This window comes from Sinocyclocheilus grahami, unplaced genomic scaffold (assembly GCF_001515645.1).
Source record: "Sinocyclocheilus grahami isolate Dianchi unplaced genomic scaffold, SAMN03320097.WGS_v1.1 scaffold4363.1, whole genome shotgun sequence".
In the NCBI taxonomy this organism is placed as follows: domain Eukaryota; kingdom Metazoa; phylum Chordata; class Actinopteri; order Cypriniformes; family Cyprinidae; genus Sinocyclocheilus; species Sinocyclocheilus grahami.
In genome coordinates this window covers 17-259 of record NW_015509313.1, presented here as the reverse complement: position 1 = coordinate 259, position 243 = coordinate 17, and positions in this window count along the sequence as shown.

Sequence of the window (243 nt, the reverse complement as noted above, 5' to 3'; positions counted from 1 at the left end):
CAATATGCACTTTCTTACTTGTGGAGTCCTGAAACGTTTTGTCGCTTTTTCTGTTTTCTCTGTTCATCTGCCTCCTCTTGAAGCATCTTCAGAAGTTCAGCTGCCTTCATCTCCTTACGACCCAGAGGAACTATCTACACACATTGACAATATTATCAATTTTTAGTTGTAAAACGATTATATATATATATATATATATATATTACTCTACAGTAGGTATGTTTTTTGATGTGGCAGCAATAT